The 21,847-nt window shown below is 35.1% G+C and overlaps 1 protein-coding gene across 2 annotated transcripts in view; it reads left to right on the plus strand.

Annotated features, from left to right (window-relative positions):
- Nucleotides 1-21,847, plus strand: part of CNTN4 (contactin 4) — a 975,901-nt gene that overhangs the window by 171,008 nt on the left and 783,046 nt on the right. The gene's annotated exons all lie outside the window — the stretch shown is intronic.

The raw sequence follows: 21,847 nt of genomic DNA on the forward strand, positions 1-21,847 counted from the left end.
GCATTTCTCTCTCTCTCTCTCTCTTTCTTTCTTTCTTTCTTTCTTTTCATATTCTTTCTCTACTGCAGACTTTGCTAACTGATGAAACACTGCCAGAGCCCACTTGGCCTTCTTTGCAACTTTACTTAAGGGAATAAAAGCTCTCATGCTGAGGTAAGGCAAAAAGCCCATGTAGGTTCTCACTAAAAAGAAGAGTGGATTTTATGAGCTCGGGCCTGTCTTACAATCTCTCTGTGCCGTGTTCTTATATGTACCATGATAATTAACCATCTGTCCTTTTTCTGCCCAGTGGATTTTTGAGGTTCACAAATGTGAGATACACAATGATGTGAGATAAACTTGCAGTCCTATGGTTTTTTTGTTGTTACTGTTCTGCAAATATGCATTTTCCCTTCAGAATTGTTACTGGTAACTATCCTATCAGACTCAAGATGACTTTAAATAACACTTTTTTAATACTATGCTTAGTTAGGGTTAGACTTGGCTGCAAGAAACAGAAAATTCATAAGATCAGAAGCTTAAATGAGATACAACTATATTTTTCTCTTTGAATTAAAACTTGAGATAGGCATTCCAAAGCTGCTGTAGTGTTCCATGATGTCAGGGATCCAGGATTTGTCAGACGTAGCTTTTGTCATAAGGACAATGTGTTATAGTCACATTCCGAGCAGAATGTGAAAAGGTACAATTACTTCCTTGTAAGGAAACTTCCCAGTCATTGTGGTACAACTGCACTGGTTAATCCTATGGATCAGTGCTTAGTCACATGGCCCTGTTGGCTGCAAAAAAGACTGGAAGATACAGTCCTTTTCCTTGTGGCCATATGTCCAGCTAAAATTTATGTCTTATAAGAAGAGAAAAATTAGCAGTATTTTGCTCCCAAATATTAATTTTAATATATCCTATATTTTAAAACAGTTGCTGAGTAGACTGTGAACTACATGTGGGCAAGGACTGTGTATATTAAAAAATATTATGTTGTTAGCTCTTAACAGTGACACAAAAATAATGAATAAATACTCACTGAAAATATACATGGAGAGATGATATTTTTATCATGTGAAATATGACTCAACATGAGGCTGATTTTTTTACATTTTACAACAAATGCACCCAACCATTCTTTAGTCATTCAATAATCACTGAACATATTATGTGATGATTCGTTAAAGTGTCATTTTTCTTTTTTTATTAAAAATCTTAAATTGATTATCATAGTTTTACATATTCTTGGAGTGCATATGATATTTTGATATCTGTATACAATGTAGTAATGATCAAATTAGAGTAATTGGGATATCTATTACCTCAAACATTTATTTTTTCTTTGTGTTGGGAATACTGCAAATCTTCTAGCTGTTTTCAAATATACAATAAATTACTGTTAATTATAACTTCCTTATTGTAGAGTCAAATATTAGAACTTATTTCTTCTATCTGACTATATTTTTGTGCCTTTAACTAACTTCTCTTCATCTGCCTCTGCTTTCCTTTCCAAGCCTCTGGTAACCATCATCCTACTCTCTACCTCCATGAAATCTACTTTTTTAGTTGCCATATATGAGTGAAAACATGTGTTGTCTTTTTGTGCCTGGCTTATTTCACTTAACATAATGACCTCCAGTTTCCTGTTGGAGCAAATGACAGAATTTCATTCTGTCTTATGGCCAAAAAATATTCCATTGTGTATATCTATACTACATTTTTTCTATCCATTCATTTCTTCAGGGACATGAAGATTAATTTCCTATCTTGGTTATTATGAATAGTCCTGCAGTAAATATGGCAGTGCGGATATCTGTTCCATATACTGATTTTCTTTCTTTTGGATATACACCTAGCAATGACATTGCTGGATCATATGGTAATTCTATTTGTAGTTTTTTGAGGAAACTCCTTACTTTTTTTCCATAGTGGCTGTGCTACTTTTACCTTCCCACAGTGTATAAGCTTTCCCCTTTCTTTGCGTTCTTGCCAGTGTGTGTTTTTTTTTTGTCTTTTTGATAATAGCCATTCTAAGTGGGGTGAGGTTATTTCTCACTGTGTTTTTTACTTGCACTTTTCTTGATGGTTAGTGATGTTGAAAATTTTTTAATATACTCATTGGCCATTTGTTTGTGTTCTTTTAAAAAATGTCTATTAGGGTCCTTTGCCTATTTTTTAATGACATTATTTGTTTTGTTTTATTTTTGCTGTTGAGTTGTTTGGGTTTCTCGTGTATTCTGGTAATTAACCTCTTTTCATATGGAAAGTTTGCAAATATTGCCTCCTGTTTTGTAGGTTGTCTCTTCACTTTGTTAATTGTTTGCAGTACAGAAGCTTAAAATGCTTAATGTAGCTTCATGCAATCCAATTTGTCTATTTTTGGTTTTTCGTTTTTGTTGCCTGTGCTTTTGAGGCCTTACCTCAAAAATCTTTTTGAGACCAATATTCTGTATCATTTCCTCTGGTAGTTTCATAGTTTCAGGTCTTACATTTAAGTCTTTAATCCATTTTGAGTTAATTTTTTTATACGGTGAAAGATGAGAATCTAGTTTCTTTTTCCTGTATATAGATGTCCAGTTTTCCCAACACCATTTTTAAAATTCATTTTTTATTTCAGTAGGTTTTGGGGGAACAGGTGGTATTTTGTTACATGAATAAGTTCTTTAGTGTTGATTTCTGAGATTTTGGTGCCCCCATCACCCAGGCAGTGTACACTATATCCAATGTGTAATCTTTTATCCCTCACCCAGCTCGCACCCATTCTCCTGAGCCCCCAAAGTCCATTGAATCCTTCTTATGCCTTTGCGCCCCCATAGCTTAGCTCTCACTTATGAGTGAGAACGTACCATGTTTGGGTTTCCGTTTTTGAGTTACTTCACGTAGAATAATAGTCTCCAATTCCATCCAGGTTGCTGTGAATACCATTATTTCGTTCCTTTTTATGGTTGAGTAATATTACATGGTGTATATAACACATTTTCTTTATCCACTCATTGATTGACATGCATTTGGGCTGGTTCTGTAATTTTGCAATTGCACATTGTGTCAGCACCATTTTTAAATGAGACTACATGCTCTTGAAGCTTTTGCTAAAAATAAGTTGGCTATAAGTACATGGATTTATTTCTCGGTTCTCTGTTTTGTTCCATTCGTCCATGTGTCTGTTTTTATGCCAGTATCATGTTGTTTGTGTTACTATGACTTTGTAATATAATTTGAAATCACATAGTATGATGCCTCTGCCTCCAGCTTTATTCTTTTTGCTCGGAATTGCTTTAATTATTCAAGGTCTTTTGTGGTTTTATACAAATTTTGGGATTGTATTTTCCGTTTTTGTAAAGAATGCCATTGGTATTTTGATAAGGATTGCAATCAGTCTGTTGATTGCTTTGGGTAGTATAAATATTTTAGAAATATGAATTCTTCTAATTCATAAACATGGGGTATTTCTTCATTTTTTATGTCCTTTTCCATTTCCCTCATCAGTGTTTTTATATATATATATATATATATTTTTTTTTTTTTTTGGTGGAGATCTTCCATGTCTTTGGTTAAATGTTTTCCTATAATTTTTTTTTGTAGCTATTTTAAATAGGATTGCTTTCTTGATTTCTTTTTCAGGTTGATCCCTGCTAGTATACTGACATGCTACTGATTTTTGTATGTTGATTTTATATTCTGCAACTTTATTGAATTTGTGTATCTGATTTAAGAGTTTTTTTGTAGAGTCTTTAGATTTCCTAAAATAAAAAATCATGTCATCTGAAAACAAAAATAATTTGACTTGCTTTTCAATTTGGATGTCCTTTCTTTCTTTCTCTTTCCTAATAGCTCTGACTGGGACTGCCAGTACTATGTTGAATGGAAGTGGTGAATGTGGGCATCTTTGTCTTCTTCTAGGTCTTACTGGAAAGACTTTCAGTTTTACCACATTCAGTACGATGTTAGCTGTGAGTTTGTCATATATGGCCTTTATCATGTTGAGGAATGTTCCTTTTATACCAAATTTGTTGACAGTTTTCATCATGAGGGCTGTTGAATTTTATTTCATGCACAAGTGTTGTTTTTCTTAAAGTGGCTTCTTTAAACATTTATCAAGGCATGTTTTGGATTTCTCCTTAAAAATGAGTCTCAGACTTAAGTTTCAAAACACCTATGGAAATAGTTCTCTTTATGACTAATTTTGCTCTTTAAGCCTACTTTTCTTCATTTATCAGAGAAGTTATCTTGCTCTGATAATTTTTTAACTCTTCCTAAAAATCAAATCTCCCCCCAACAGGATGGAGATTTGGTCCTGTTGGGGGATTTTTAAGTAAGGGCTGTTAGCTGTGATTGAGGTGCCTGTATATCTGAGACAAGGAGCCTTAATGAACTAGGATCAAATTAATTAAAAGTTTCATTTACTGAGCACCGCCATTGAAGAATTTATAATGGCTTCTGTGCAAACCAATTCATTGGTAAGGAACAGCATTGCTATTTTGAGCATTTTAGAAATACCACAATATTGAAGTCTTCTCAGAAGGATCTCTGAAGAGTTCTGGGAAGGTGACAGTCAACAGCAGAATAGCAGCTGCCACCACAGTCAAGCAGTTGGTTTGCTTGGCTTGGAATTTTTAGACGTCAAAGGAGTATGGCTTCTCCGATACTAAAACCAATGACAAAATAGCAAAAATTATTTTTATTGCTCTTCAAATATGAGCAAACATTACTGTGATTCAATTTATTTTTATAGAATTTTACAGGGAATCAAATTAAGAATTAAATGCATTTTTTGGCATAGATATGTCTTGTAAAGAAAGAAAGATGGTGCCAGGGGAATTTTCCTTTCAAATATGTAAAGAACTTCTAATGAGTGAACTTTGCCTGTGTCGGAAAGATAGCATTCACCTCCTTTCCTGGTTTTTGTGCCAACTTACGACTGTTGTGTATAGAAATTTAGTGTCAGCCACTGAAAGAACCATTTCCTACGGTGATACTGCTTTTTACTCGAGGAATAAGTAGGTTCCCTTTGAATTGACCTGTGTGTGTTTGGAAAACAAGCATAAATATCTCCTCTTCTCATAGGAAGAACACTATTTCAAAGAGCCATTTTCTTTCCTAACAAAGAAATTCATACTGCAGACAAATCAGCAATTTCCCAGCTGGTTTTCGAAGTCTTGAAATGATGTATACAAATCAAAGCAGGAGAGATTCATTTGGAATGAAAGGAATATTTGAATTGCATCCCAATTTCTAATAGGATATTGTTTCATGGTTCTACAGTATTATAAACATGTCATGTCTGTTATACATGACAATCATATCTCATCTGTGACTCATGAACTTTATAAGAAAGTTATAATTTGAAAGCATAGAATTGCAGGATTGGATGGAACAATATCTTCTAAGCTATTTCCTCTCCTTTTCCCATTTTTGGTTGACCTTGCTAATTCCTCTCTAAAACATTCTTCTACAACTACTTGAAAACACCCATTGCTTCTTAAAGTAACCTGTTGTCAGAGAATATTGGATTTTCTTATGTACATTGAAAAAATGACACTTTATTGGTTTTGATTCTACCACCAAGAGTCACAGGGAAATTTTCATCTTTTCATCATATGTATAACAGGCTTTTCATCTTATGTATAACAGTCCTTAAATATTTTTGTATCATAATAATTTCCTATGGAACCTGTTGACTCTTATGCTAGAGTTATAGTGATGGAGGTAATGAGAAGTGATCATGTTCTGGATATATGGCAGCAGTACATAGAAGGTGTAGTTCATAGGAATTGATCATGGAATGGATGTGGGCTGTGAGAGCAGTCAATGTTTTTGACCTGAACATGTTTTACTAACGTATGTTAAGAATTTACTGTCTGATCAATATGCTTTTCTAGGCATTATAGCACAATTAAATGTGCATTTAAATAGTTGTTCAATGATACAGGTAGGACTATTCTGTAAGACTAAGAGAACATTAGCCAGGCCTGTTATGGTGAGGGAGGGGTTCCCTTTCTTTCCATTCTCGTGCTTTGACTTGAGAGAGCAAACCTATATGTTATTATGGATCAGGATTGTAGATTTCATGCTCAGTTTTAAGTCTAAAAATATGCTTTTCAATATCTAGTATTTACATGAGTGTGACTTCTCAGGAATTAGAATGAGAGCCTGAAAAATTACCAGGCACAACGTTTTCAGTCCAGAGATGTTACACCCAGTTACTGTCACTAAATTTTAAGCTCCTTGGGAGCAGGAATTTGATTCTCTTATTATATTAATAGTATCTGTTACGTAATATTAACTCAGTAAATGCAGGGTATACTATTGTTAAACTATAGTCTCAGTCTCTGTAAGTAGATTTTTTAGATAGACTAAGTCCTAGTTAATGTGATGTATCTCTATTTCTGTCTCTCTGTCTCTCTACCTGCCTACCTACCTATATATCATCTATTTATCTATCAATCAAGAGAAGAAAATAAAGAACCACTCTTGGAGAATCAAAGTTTTTATAACATGGTATGCAACTCCCTTACCTTCTTTATCAGCCACCTACATGCAAACAGCATTATTTCTGAAATTAAAACATGTAAGATATATGAGAATTGAATCTTTGGTGCAATTCACTCTTGAACTCTTGTCTCTGGAATAAGTAGCCTGGGGTAGTTGCTCCTCCTTTTTTTATATGTGGGGAGGAGAAATTAGGTGGCTGCTTATCTTGTGCTCAATAGGTTTCTCTGCCAATCCACAAGGTAGCAGGGAATTCTTAGTGCCACTATGACAGATTCACCAAATAGGCATCTGTCTAAATGTCTGATTCCTTAATTGCACTGCCTGTGAAAGAAATGGGCCTCCTTGAGAAATAAACCCAGACTGAATTTCAAATGTGGATGTGTCCCCAAAACTAGCAAAGTTTTCAGAGGTGTATCCTTCAAAGGAGAACAGAAATAAACTGTACATTAAAAGAATTAGTACTCAGAGGCCTTTGTTTAATCAATGGTTAGTTTGGTGGTGATTGCACAAATTCACTACATTAAGTTTAATCAGGGATGTTTCTGGTATGTGGGTGGCATGCTTACTGATTAATTCATTTATATTCTTGAAATAAGGTATGTTCTCCTGGATGAATTTCCACAGTTTGGTAATTCCACAGTATGCATTTCAGCATCTCTAAATCACTGATTTGTTCACTGCCCCACAGCCTAAGACATGCTGGGTGCTGGGTACTGATTAGTTTACCAGACTAAGAATGACAGACAGGAAATGGCACCATTTTAACCTCTCAGAAGAACATCAAAGGAATCATTTTGGTGGCTGTAAATACTTCAGGATTTTGATGTCACCTTTTCGAGTTGCCTTAAGAAATCACTTAGGAATGGTATGGGAGATCATGATACAATGAAGTCCTGCAAAGAATCACACCTTTCTTTGTCAGGGTTCTGAAATTGATTAAGTATAACTATGTCTATGATGTAATAGATTTTATTAAAACTATCATTTTGGAGAAAAGAGACCTGATGGATTATAGAGTCTACACCTTTATTTTTAAGAAATCATGAAATGAGACTCAGGAGTTAATTGACTATTGTAGATGGAAAGATAGTTTGTAGTAGAGCTTTGCATTCAGGACTATTAGTTCCCCTGCCCCATGACCTATCATAGCCAGTTTATTTATTTATTTACTTTAACTTTTATTTTAGGTTCAACGATACATATACAGATTTGTTATATAGGTAAACTAGTGTCATGGGGGTTTGGTGTACAGATTGTCACCCAGGTACTAAGCCTAGTACCCAATAGCCAGTTTAAAGTGTGTGCATTGGGGAAGGGGGGATTAAGGTTGTTCCTAGACAGTTAGAGGCACAGAGAGTTAAAGGATATATATATATGGGATTGCCTTTTATTAATACATCACTTGGCTTTAAGTGTGGGGGTGGACAGAAGTACTTGTTATGTCCTGTGGAGCCCTACTTTCCTTCATTTTCAGAGAGATTTTGCAAATTGCCTAAAATATCTGTTAATATGCCCTGTGTCTACATGCTTACAGACATGATGACAAGGACGGGGGAACTATTGTTCATTGTGCTCATTTTCTAGCTGGAACCATGAGATTTGCTTAAGGAAGACTGAAGGCTAGAGTGACAGAAAATGGAGCTCAGGAAGACCCAGAATAAATTACATTCCTTTGGAGGGTGCTGGGAGGGGCAGGTCATGACTTAGTTCCTTCTATTCCACTCATTTCTTACAGTTCAGCTGCCTCTTGATGTGCAGTTGTTTAGTATGCAAATCAACAGTCATTACCTATGTGAAGTGTTAGTTCACAGGCATGTAGGCTGTGTTCAGTCGGTACCTGTTCCCTCCTGAAGTACTATCTCTGAAGTTGAAGTTCTCTGTTTTTCTTTGTATAAATCTGAATATTATTTAGACCACTTCTTATGAACTTAGGGGCCTCTCTGCTTTTGGTGACAGTAGTAGGCAGAATATAGATGGTAGAAAAAGAAATGTCATGCTGTTTCTGTAAACTGTTTGGTGTCTGTATAATAAAACTCTTTAGAATTAACTGCCTCCAGAAACAGGGACAAATGTGATGTCCTTTCTCTGCCCCTTGAATTAAATAACAAAATGAACAGTAGATCATTTTGTTATTCATTTTGTTATTGTTACTCCATAAAGATCATTTTGTTATTGTTACTAGGAGAGAGTGGAGTGTAATGGGAAGAATACATGTTTACAGCTGGGCTGTAATCTTGAATCTTCTGAGAAGTAAGAATATATTCTTGAATGAACCTCAAATTTTGTGAATGTGCTTATTATTTTAAAGATAAGAATATGGATTCAATTTCTGTCTCTGTAGTAACCTGCTGTATTATCTTTCTCTAGCTATATAACCTCTCTTTGCCTCCACTTCTTCATTTGTTAAATAAGGATAATAATAGCACCTACATCATAGGTTTATTATAAAAAAGTGAAATGGATTCACATTTTTAATGTTCTATGTAATTACTTGTCATTGTCATTTTAATAAGGAAAGTATAGGTTACATAAATAGCCAAGAAAACAGCCAATTGAGAATTTTCTTCCTAGATTACCTTGGTTGTATTAGTGCTTCTGGGTGTGGTCACTGATATTCTACAGCTGAGCCAGCTAGTGGGGTCCCCAACTAAAGAATGTGTCTTATTGGAGGCTAAGAATTATGAGGCAACTCTATCTGACTTGAGAACCCTAACCTTATGTGGACATCTGAGATTTATTCATCAATAAACACCTTTTTGTAATCCAGAATCATGCTATGTCATTACTTTCTATACCAGAATTTAAATGTTAATGACCAAGATATTATGCAATGAATACTAAAACGTTACTAAAATCATGTGTTGTGAAGAATATTTGGAAATATGGTAACATGTTCACAAGATGTTAAGTAGAAAAAAACAGGTTAACAGGTTGTAAAACAGTACTTCAGTATGATTCTAAATTTGCAATCATTAAATAATTTTATAATCATGAAAAATGTTATTAAAATATTCTAATACTGTGATAAATTCTAATGAGTACTTTCTCGATTTGGCTTTAACATTTCCCAAAATGAAAATTACAAGTTTTTTTTCTGATTATAACAGTAATAAAGCTCATTACTGTAGCTATTACAAGCAAAATAGAAAAATAGGTAAAGATGATTAGAATCCTCCACAATTCGACTTTCTTAAAATGGCCTTACTAAGATTTTTAACAAAAATTTATTCCAGATATTTATTTATGAATTTTTATATGTACTATTTCTCTAATTTTCCTAAATGGAGTTTATAATATCTACCTGTTTTCACTCAATAATATATTGAACTATATATTGACCCTCATCATTGTCCTAAAGTTTCAAGTCGTTGAATAGAGATACAATAATCACTTACTGATGGAGATGTGTGATTTGGTTGTCTTGCAATTTGTACATTAAAGTTACACTATGATAAATATCTTTGTGCATACAAATTTACCCTACCAAAAATATATGGAAATACTTCCAGTTGAATTTTAAAATAAAAACCTCATTATTGTTTTAGCTTACTCTTATTTGATTATTGAGGTTGAGTATTTTTCCATAGGCATATTTGAGCCCCTCAACTTGACAACTGTATTGATAATTATTCACTGTGTGATTATTGTGATTATTGCAATTAAGTGATTATTTATGATTTCTCATTTATTAGAAGGAGCATTGTAAGGGTATCAGAAACACTACAGAACCTTTTTTTTTTTTTTTTTTTTAAACCACTGTCTTGCCCTGGGCATGAGGTGGTGATTGGACTCTCAGATATTGCTTTTGTAATATTGCATGGTCAAATCAAAGGAAACCACTGGGATTACAGTCCCATCAGTTATAAGAGGACTTAGATCTTAGAGGCTTAGATTGTGTCAGGGGATTGATGGAGCCCTATCAAAGTGCCCTGTCAAGTTCTTTTGTATCTCCTTAGTTAAGCTATATTTTCCCAAAGCCATGCATCTTGAGGTAGGCGTGGGGATTTTTTTCAAAAATATCAACATAGGATATAACTTTCTCTCTTAGATTAGCTAAACTTAGAAGAAAATTTTCTTTGTGGTCAAATGTTTCTGCCATATTCAAATCTAGAAGTCAGGTGGTGACCAGATTTTGTGATACCATCCAAAATGTTTTAGTACAAATCTTCCTTAAAAACATAGTAAGTAATTGTAAACTATGATACTTGTAAATTCTCTACAAGATTATTCAGTGATCATTTTTAAAATAGATGGTTTTTCTGTTGTGCTCTTAGTTTTCATTTTATAGTTGACCCCAAGTGTAACTTTCCAAAGACTCTCAGGATTCCCTTCAGTCCTATTCTGTATATCTATCTAGTCCTTGTCCCAGTGAAGTGATAAAAGGCCCAACTCAGCTTCTTTTGCAATGTGAGCAACAAACATCTCAATAAGATGTGTCTTTTCAAGTTGTTTTTCTTGCACTATTGATGTCTTATGAGGAGATATTTAACTTCACCTCTTGGACTTAATTGTAGCAACTTCCAGGACTGATGAGCCAGTTGAATTAGTCTTTGGGATGGTCACTAAGTAGATGGGGACAGGATTTTCTTGGTTGGAAGTCCATTTTTTGAATATTCAGGTTTGTTTGTCCTAGACATTTAATTGGCTGAGCCTGCCTAATAAAGGAAATCTTTGTCATGCCACTGTGAAGTTCTGCTTGCCACTTTACTATGTTCCTCTTAATGCAGTACTACTACATGTTGAACCAAAAACAAAAAGCTGGGCTTATAGCATAACACACCTGGTTTTAAATTGTGGTACCACCATTTGTTATCCTGGTTAGTTAACAACTTTCTGAAAATAAAATAAGGATAATAATATCTATCTTGATGTACCTTTTTTCTTATGAGGTATATAAGAAAGAAGAATTTCTTTTTCTTTGCCTTCACTTAATAAAGGTTAGCATTATTTTATTTTATATAAACATAGAAATAAACATCCTCTGGAGACTCATTTGAGAGAAAACAACCCATTTTGGATCTTAGGGAGGTAGATAGACTTTTCTATTCTTTCTTCAGTCTACAAAAGTTCATGTCATACCCACATCTTCATCTAAAAATCAAGAAATCAGGCTGCAAATGGTGGCTCACACCTATAATCCCACTACTTTGGGAGGCTGAGGCAGGGAGATCACTTGAGCTCAGGAGCTGAAGAGCAGCCTGGCCAAAATGGTGAAACCGTTTCTCTACTAAAAATAATAAAAAAAAAATTAGCCAGGTGTGGTGGTGGGTGCCTATAATCTCAGCTACTCGGGAGACTGAGGCAGGAGAATCACTTGAACCCAGGAGGCGGAGGTTACAGTGAGCCAAGATTACACCACTGCATTCCAGCCTGGATGACAGAGAGAGAATTCATTAAAAAACAAATGATCAAACAAACAAACAAAAACAACCAGGAATTAATCTAGACATCATTTGTTCCTCAAATCTGTAATTGTTTCAGGATCTATGTTTATTCTCTTTTCACCAAAACTAAAGAAACACTGTTACTTATTTGCTTTTTTTTTTCTCAGTCTGGCTACTTGCTTTTCTCCCTCATAGATAAATGCTAACAACCAATGAATCACCATATTTCTCCTTTATTAAAGCTGTCTCCAATGGCATTCTCAGCAAGTTAAAATGTCAAGTATATGGGCCTTTAAAAAAAAAAAAAAGGTTTGAAAAGATATCCCTCGGGAGGGAGGGAAGAGAAATTTGAGGAGGGAGGAGGGAAGTCATGTGACCTGAGAAGCAGAAATTCTGCACATAAATACTACAGTTTACTGTCAAGCTTCCTATTAAAAATGTTAAATATTGCAGTATCCATAACCCATGTCCCTGTGATAAGTCTGGTTAATTCCTAGAACATAATGCTAGGAATTCAAGAATGGGGATTATATCCTATCTGAGTATTGATGATCCATCTTGATAATGTGTCAAAGGGCACAGGATGAGGAGTAGAAGGGTTTGGGAAGTGAGAATAAATTACTGCAAATCCAAACATCTAATTGGATAAACAACTCCAAGTGGATATAATTTCTTATTTCCTCCATAGAAAGATTAGAATGTACATCCTAGGGAGACTAAGGTGAGAAGAAGAGAGATGCCTAAAAGTTTTATGTGTACATCATCCACTTTGCCTGTTTATCAGAGTCACTATAATGTTTAGTGCTGTAAATGGTTAATTATGAAGATATCAGCTGAACACTTTCATGTCAATTGAGCTGTGCGGTTGTCACAGTGAGCTCTCTTTTCATGTGGACTTTTGGATAAACCAGTGTTTACAGATTATGTTTTATAAATTATGTGACCAAATCTCAATACTACACGGAGAATATGTAATTTATGTTCTAATTGAATCATGTCCATTAGATATTATCATAACTACCTTTTATCTACACTATAGTTGTTATTTACTAAAACATAGTCACATGAAAGTTTTCTATAATAGTATTCTAAACTTTCTATTCTCTGACTCTTCTATTAGGAATCACTACTTCTGAACTCCTTTAGCAATGAATTTCACAATTATATATTATTATATACATTTAAGTATATGCAGTGAGTTCACAATTACATATTATTTCATGTTTATTTTTCTCATCAAAAAATTAAATCTTGGCCAGGCACGGTGACTCACTCCTGTAATCCTAGGACTTTGGGAGGCGAAGGCGGGCGGATCATGAGGTCAGGCATTTGAGATCATCCTGGACAACATGGTGAAATCCCGTCTCTACTAAAAACACAAAAATTAGCCAGGCATGGTGGTGCATGCCTGTAATCCCAGCTACTCAGGAAGCCGAGGCAGGAGAATCGCTTGAACCCAGGAGGCATATGTTGCAGTGAGCAGAGATTGTGTCACTGCACTCCAGTCTGGGTGACAGAGCCAGACTCTGTCTCAAAAAAAAAAAAAAAAAAATTAAATCTTGATTTGAAAGATTTGACATATCAGATGAGTATAAAATCATTGGTAATTCTGGCAACTGAAATTAATAATTTCAAAAATATTGCTTTTTGTATGTCTCTAAACTTTTATATGTTGAAAACACATGTATATGTAAATATGTTGAATTCATGTCATATCTTTTTAACATTGTCTGCATTATAATTTTGAATATCTTTTTGCTTAGCTAATTAATTAATTTGTTTTTTTTTTTTTTTGAGAGTCTTGCTCTGCTGCCCAGAGTGGAGTGCAGTAGCACCATCTTGGCTCACGGGAACCTCTGCCTGCCAGGTAAAAGTGATTTTCCTGCCTCAGCCTCCTGAGCAAATGGGATAACAGGTGCAAGCCACCACATCCAGCAATTTTTTTTTTTTGTATTTTTTAGCAGAGACAGGGTTTCACCACATTGGCCAGGCTGGTCTCGAACTCCTGGCCTCAAGGGATCCACCTGCCTCTGCCTCCCAAAGTGCTGGGATTACAGGCGTGAGCCACTGCGGCAGCCTTCTTTGCTTAATTTGTGATCTTTTAAAAAGTTTGTCATGATGGGTCAATTAAGTGATAAGTATTTAGAAAGTAAGACTCTTCTATTTTTATGATCTCTGTGGCATAGTGCATTGTAAGTAGAAGTTCTCAATAAATAGCTTTTGTTGTAAACTAACACATTGGTTACTTTCTAAAGTCATTTTTTCATTTTAAATCCCTTTGGTATACTAATCTATACTATATCACTATACTTGTAGACGAAGGGATTCGTCTGGACAACATGGTGAAACCCTGTCTCTACTAAAACTACAAAAATTAGCTGGGCATGGTGGTGCGTGCCTGTAATCCCAGCTACTCAGGAGGCGGAGGCAAGAGAATCACTTGAACCCGGGAGGCAGAGGTTACAGTGAGCCGAGATTGCTCCACTGCACTCTAGCCTGGGCGAGCTACTGCACTCCAGCCAAGGGTTTGGTCTACAAGTATAGTGATATAGTATAGATTAATTCAGTTGCTTAAAAAAAATCCATATGCCACAGGATGGCTCAAGATATCCATCTATAGCTTACAAAAACTATTATACAAATAAATAGGCAACAAGATTGAGAAAAACTGGTATGTTTGGTAAAAATATGCCAAAAAAGCAAGAGAGGAGGAGGGAGATACGTGTTTTAGAACCCACACATTTTCACCACGTGAATTTTAAAGGCTATAAGAGTTCCTAAAATCTTAGTATCCTGAGTCATTTGAGAGTCCGATAAACATCATTTAAATACATAATTTAATTGTTTCTCTTTTCTTGTTAGAGGAAGGTGGTGCAAACTTATTCTCAAAAGACTGTCACCCATATTAATAATGAACAAAATGCCTATTGAGTTGGTTTTTTAAATACTAAGAAAATGACTTTTGAAGTTAAAACACATGCAAACTGTTGCTTAGTTAAAAATATATACATATATGGAGTGGAGCAAAAGTTCCCACTCAACAGCTTATTGAAAAATACAAAAAAGAAGGCAGTTTTCAGCAGGTTCTATTTGCCATAAAACATTTTCTTTTCTTATCATTGTTTTTTTTTCTTTCTTGTCTTCCCCTCTTGCCAACGTTCACAGCTGGGCATCTTTGTCCATCTTTCAGGGACTTCGTGATGCATATCCCTATGTGGAACACATGTATGCATAATTATTCAACTTTCCTTCCTGTCTCCATTGTTGGCAGAATTCTCATTCAAGTTAACATTAATATACTTTTTTGCTCTTCTCCTCCTTCTGGTTTGTCCTCTTGTCACTTGGAAAATATTGATTTCCCTCCATTGTAGGTGAGATGCACCTACATGGCTCATTTGTGCTTACTTCCTTCTTGTTTGGAGACTCAGCAAGTTCAGCACAATGCTATTTATTGAATTTGTCTGTCAATTTCTTCTTCCTTGCATGGCTGACTGATTCAGTGGAATCAGCTCAATACCAGAAGCACAGAGGATAATGGCTTAATTTTTTTTTCACAGAAAATTGTAAATCAAAAGTAGAGACTAAATTTGAGGACCAATCCCTTCAGAAGGTGGCAACTTACAAAGTGTGTGGAGGACTGTCTAGGTAAACATGACAACAGAGATGATTTTCTAATGGGGTACTTCTCAGCTTTTCATTAAATGTCTAAGAAATACACAGAAAGTTATGAATTGGCAGCAGGATTGTGAAATAAAAATGAGAGGAGCCTCTAACATAGGCAAAAACTTTTTTCCAAACAGACAAACAAAAGTGTATGATCGATAAAGAAATAAAAAATCAGAATAACCTCATTTTCTTCACAGTACAAAATACTAAAAAATCAACACAGTTGTTTTCATGAATGACTTAGTCTTTGGAATTGGCTTTGGACATGCTTTCCTATTCTACACATCACATTGAACATCAACACATCAGCTGGCTACTGATAAGGTAGGAAAGTAAACTGACCTTTACCCTTAGCGAACTTGATGCTACCTACTAGGATCTTCCTGGCCTCTGTCCACCAAGATGAGCTCCTCTTGTGCTACAACACAGAAACTGCTAATCTCAGAATGTAACATGTTTCAGATACGTGGTATGGAGAAGCAGTCATGCTTAGTTGTTGAAAGAGAAGTATACAGTATGCACAAGTGTATACTTTTGTAAGTTTTTATGCTATTCAAAGAGGAACTTTAAGATACTATTACAGCATAGTCATTAAGAGAAAAGATGTTAAATAGACAAGATGATTTTGAATTCCAAGACCCCCGTGCCTAACCCTGAAAAAGTTTTCTAACTTCTTTGTGCCTTAGTTTCCTCATTTGTAAAATGGGCATTAAATACTTCATAATATTATTGTGAGGATTAAAAAAGTAAGAACTAAGTCCAGTGTTTGGTACCTGTAGTAAGCCCTAGATGGATGATTGCCACTACTGTTATTTATCCTAAATAAATTTAGTATTTTTCTTTAGTTATTATTATACCACCACTGTTACTAAGTTAGGCTCAGAAGGAAATGACTCCCTGTTAGCTTTGAAGGTTGAGCTACAACACCATGCCCATCAAGTTAAAATTAAGGTTTCAACCTGACAATTGAAGGTGTAAGCCTAGAGAGATTACCTTCCACATGAGCAAAATACCTGGCCTAAGTGGATTCACTCGCATTATCTAAGTAGAAACAAACTGAAACAAACAAAGTTAATAATCAAAACTAATAAAAACATCCAAATATAAAATTATTGATTCAGGCAACGATTAAGGATTAATAAATTTGATAATGAGGGGCTGGATAATTGTATAATGTCAAGGTGGAATCACACACGTAACTTTCTAATCAAAGGAAAGAAACACACATTGGAGGGATCTTACTATTTCCATCCTATTCCAGTAGTCAGTCAGTTGTTATATGCCCTGTAATATAATGCAAAATATAATGAGCAACTTTCACAATGGAGTCTAGTCAAAAAAGTTTTACCAACATCAGATCATTAAGAGATATAGGAGATAGAAGAGCAAGGGAGATATCATCACATGGTTGCAATCAGACAAATAACACACGTGAGACATTCTGTGGAACAGCAGGCCTGGTCTCTTCAACAAGTCACTGTCTGGAAAAATGACTGAACTATATTAAGGATGACTGAAGAAACAGAATCAGATGCAGTGATTGGTCTTGAATTAGATACTTATTTTGTCAAACCAGATGAAAAGGACATTTTTGACAGGATTGCCTGTTTTTGTAACCCAAAATATGCATTGCAAAAAATAAGCAGGACTTTTGTTAAAATATCTTTAGATAGAATTGTGGTATATATATATATGATATATATGTGAGTATATCTACATGTATCTATATATATTCTGTCTAAAAATTCTCACAATTCTGTGTAAAGATATTTTAGACAGAATTAGGAGATATCTGTATCTTGCTCTAGATATAGCTAAATATATATTCCTTTATATATCTATAAATCTATATATCTAACTATATATTTAGATATATCTAGCTCTTTTTTTTTTTTTTTTTTTTTTTTTTTTTTTTTGAGACGGAGTCTCGCTCTGTCGCCCAGGCTGGAGTGCAGTGGCCGGATCTCAGCTCACTGCAAGCTCCGCCTCCCGGGTTCACGCCATTCTCCTGCCTCAGCCTCCCGAGTAGCTGGGACTACAGGCGCCCACCACCTCGCCCGGCTAGTTTTTTGTATTTTTTTAGTAGAGACGGGGTTTCACCGTGTTAGCCAGGATGGTCTCGATCTCCCGACCTCGTAATCCGCCCGTCTCGGCCTCCCAAAGTGCTGGGATTACAGGCTTGAGCCACCGCGCCCGGCCTAGCTCTTATATATAGATAGATATAGAGCTAGATATAGATATATAAAGGAATATATATATCTATATAGTATATTCATGACCTACAAGTATTCTTTTTTTATCAGGTTTTCTTGAACATCAGATATATGTATATACCTGACCATTCAACATGTATTTATTTTTCTGTTTTTAAATAGAGACAGGGTTTTCCCATGTTGCCCAGGCTGATCTCAAACTCCTAGGCTCAAGTGATTCACCTACCTCAGCCTCCCAAAGTGCTGGGATTACAGGCATGAGCCACTGTACCCAGTATCAACAGGCATTTATAAGCATAGGTATAATCTAGTGCTCTTGATTGATTAAAAATATATTTTGATTGTTTGAAAGGTGATTATTATAAAAAAACCATGAATCACTACTCCCTTTTTTGTTTCTTATTTAGTTTGTTTCTTCCTTTTGTACTCGAGTAACAAAAATCTTAATTTAGCTCTGAGGATACAAATGAAGGGTAATGTTTCTTGCCCCTGGTCCCACAGTTAGTGACAGTTGAAACCAAAATGCAGACAGTCCAATTTCAGAAACCATGCTCCTAACCAATACATTGAAGGGTCTTTAGCTATTGGCCACCTATAAAACATGTGGTCATAACCGTAGAGAACACAGCAAAATACCACAATAAAAAAGAATAAATGAAAATTCACTATTTTTCATGGAAAAACCCAACTTGTATTGCCTGGTTCCTTTGTCAGCTTTGAGAACTTCTGTATGTTTTGTACATAGAGCTCCAGCTCCTGAAAAAAATTGTTCTAAAAGCCTCAACGCCAGTTAAATTAAGTTCCTGACAGAAGCTGAAACATTATGAGAATGACAAACATGGTTTTAGTTCAGATCATCTGGGGAATGCACGTCACACTGGCATCAACCTCCAACAGAGCCTTGGGATGACAGAAGCAACCGTTCAGAGGAGGCACCTCCTTGCTCTGTTAGTGAAAAGTTGAGATTTGGATGGCATTTTTCACACTCTTGACAGTTTATGACACGCTGATGGGATGAAACAGAAAGACTGCATACTAAAAGTTGGCTGTGACCTAACTAGCAAAGTTACATAAGTCATTTCTGGTCACATAAAAGATGTCACCGCCTGATTTCTAAAAGCTAATTATTACTAGCTTTTTGTGATTACCAGATACATCTCTTCCATTTTTGATATCTCCTACTCTCTTAACATGGACAGCATTGTTGAACTCAGGATCTGAAGTCAGACAGCATTTTCTTCTTTGAGCCTCAATCTGCTTGTCAATGAAGTAGGGATGATGACAGTTCTTTCCATATAGTGTAGTTGTGAGCATGATGAAATGCCTAGCACAGGGACTGTCTCGTAACTCCTAACCACAACTACTATGCTTGTTAGTCCCCCTGGCCTATTTATTTTAAGCCCAAAGCATCTCTTGGAGCTCAGCACTGTAATGCCCTGGAAGTGTTTTGTAATCTCTTCACTTCTGTGTACTGTACATTGTGGTCTTACACTGCTCCTGGCCACTGTCGAGTTATTCCTAAAGGAATACAGCAATTTCAGAGGCCTCCTGAAGCTCCCTGTCATGCCTGGCAATGTCATTATATACCAACTGATATATTTTTACTTTTCCCAATTCTTGACAACCTTATATAGTAGTATTTCACATATCTGCTTGGAAAAAATATTTGGGTAACAGCTTTTGGTATTGTTAGGTGTTTTGGATTTTCTTCTTACCTTTTTGTTTATTGCAGTATAATTATGGGAATTACTTAATTTCTCGAACTGCATTATTTCTCTGCTCATCTAGCATCGTCTTGCTGTATGGAGATAGAGAGCAGTTAAATTTGAGTAATATACTAGAAGTTTGGTATTCCTGACTCATTTTTGGCGAACCACTCTACTGACTCAAAAACAAAGATTTTTATGTGCTTTGAAATTTTAATAATCAAGTAATGTCTAACATTTCACATTTTCTCTAATAGCCACTCTTTTCTTCTTTTATTTTTGCATATAATCCTGCTGCATTTCTAAAATCGACCTTTGAAATTTTCTTATTTTCCTACACATTCCAGTTTATTACTGTGTTGAAGCTGATAATGTTCATACTTTGTTTTCTAGAAGGCCATTGATATAAAATTTTATTTTATGGTTGATTTTCTTGTGAATGGGTGTTTTACACAATTTTCAGGTAATTGATCTGGATTTTATGAGGCCAGTCAAATGTAGCAAACATTATAAAATTACTGAAAATGTATCAGTGATGACAAACATTTAATGATTTGTTTATTGCTGATTGGTTGTAGTTCCATTTTTCTCTAAGACATCTTCCTTAAAATAAGAATATACAAAATGACTATTACAGTGTACAGTATGTATTTTTTCATTCTCTAGCAATGCATTTTTTCATTCTCTAGCAATGAGAGCAAGCATATAATATTGTGATCACTGTTAGCCAATCTGTGTTCTAACATGCTCTCCTTAGTTTTATTCTACTATGTTGTTCGTTTAGTATATGGCCCCTTCCACTTTTTTTCTGTTTTGATGAATAGTTTGGATAATAATGACTGAACCAAGGTGTGCAAGTGATTTAAGCAAACAAAGCGAAACTGCCCCACTGTCTATTGAAATGTAGGCTTCATGGTATCTTGAATTGCATTCAAAAAGATAAAACTCTTTATCAGAATTAAAAACATGTGTTTACACAAAATCATGTACACAAGTTCATAGCAGCATTATTTGTAATAGCCCCAAAGTAGAAACAACTCAAATGTTCATTAACTGATAATTCGATTAAACAAAATCTCTCATAACCATAAATGGAATATTATTCAGGTATTAAAAAGAATGAAGTTCTAATACATGTGACAAGTTGGATGAACTTTGAAAATATGCTAAGTGAAAGAAGTCATATACAAAAGGCTTGCAACGTTCTGTGCCTTCATATATATGAAATGTCCAGAATAGGCAAATCCACAGAAACAGAAAGTAGATTAGAGGTTCATAGGAGCCAGGTGCAGAGGGGAATGGAGAGTTATTGCTTAATGGGTATGGAGTTTCTTTTGATGAAAATATTCTGGAGTGGTGGTGACTGCACAATTTTGTGAAATATAGTAAAAACCATTGAATTGTATGCTTTAAAAAGGTTAAATGGTAAATGTTACATTACGTGAATTTTATCTCTGTAAAAACATTTTAAGAGAAGACATTATAGTAAACAGACAGTACAAAGATCAGAAGCCAAAAGAAATTGGTGGAAACTATTTGACATTATGAAGAACATTGTAAGTCTCAATTTCAGGGGGAATTGACCATAATTGATAAAATATTGCATAAATAATATCAGGGATGCATTTGGATAAGAAACACATATTCCAGTCCTTTATAATGTTAACTTAGTATGTATTCCAATTTCCACAAACATACTCCATCTCCTTCAAAGTATAGGCAAGTAGTCCGTGAAAGTTGGAATGGAAAGATGAAGCAATATTTTCATAAATATGTCACTGAAACAGGCTCACAAAGCAGTACATGCCATGTAATGGGAGCTGGGGTATAGAAGAGAGATTAATCAATGCTGCATAGCTAAACTGCAAGTAAAGAGGGATCTCATAAGAGAGATTCCCTTTAAACTTGTTTTGGAAGGATCCATAGTTCTCCATACTGTGGATAATGAGGGAACAATATGAGTAGTAAGAACTTTCATATAACCTTTAACATCTTTCTTCTCTCTAGCAAGGGTTAGTCAATTTTGCATTGAGCACCATCACCCTTTCTCTAAATACAATTCAAACAGCTTACAATCCTTATTTTTTTGGTTTGGTATATAAGGTTTAGTTCTCCTCCAACTTCTACATTTCTGTTCAAGGGAAGCCATTAAACCCTGTTTTTATTTCTAATCTAGAAAGCTAAAAAAGCATATTTCCCTTTATGAATTTTTCATATGCTCATCTGATGCTTGTGTGCTCTCTGCCCCTTTGCCTGGCCTGAAATCTGCTTCTTACTTATCTAGTTCATCTCTTGCTATTTGCCAATGCAAATGTGGCCTAAAAACAGCTGAAACAGTAAGGGCATGTTAGCAGACGGAAAAAGGAAAGGAAAAAGAGGCAAATAGAGTAAGTACCCAAAG

This window comes from Macaca mulatta, chromosome 2 (genome assembly GCF_049350105.2).
Source record: "Macaca mulatta isolate MMU2019108-1 chromosome 2, T2T-MMU8v2.0, whole genome shotgun sequence".
Classification (NCBI taxonomy): Eukaryota; Metazoa; Chordata; class Mammalia; order Primates; family Cercopithecidae; genus Macaca; species Macaca mulatta.